The following is a 383-nucleotide window of genomic DNA, read 5'->3' on the forward strand; positions in this document are numbered from 1 at the left end:
AAAGACACATAAAGTTCACAAAAAGAAGCAGACCTAAACTTGAAGGCTTGAGTCTCACACAAGAGTCAGAAACAACAAAAGAAATTCAAATGTCAAAATAACAGAGAAAAATAGCATGAAAAAAACAAAATAACATATCCCTACCAAATACTAATAGTCCTCTAGAGGAGTACAATGAGAACCCCCGAAAGATAATGCAGGACATGCAACTCAAGACAACAATTATAAACATGATAAAAGAATTCAGTGATTTTAAAGAACACACAAAGAAATCAAAGAACTGAAGGAAGGTAGGGATAAACTTCTGAATGATTTCAGAAAAGAGCTAGAAATATTGAAGAATACTCAGGCTGAAATAAAGAACAAAGTGAAACACTCCATAA

The sequence above is a fragment of the Nannospalax galili genome, unplaced genomic scaffold, assembly GCF_000622305.1.
Source record: "Nannospalax galili isolate Female #2095 unplaced genomic scaffold, S.galili_v1.0 scaffold314, whole genome shotgun sequence".
Lineage (NCBI taxonomy): Eukaryota > Metazoa > Chordata > Mammalia > Rodentia > Spalacidae > Nannospalax > Nannospalax galili.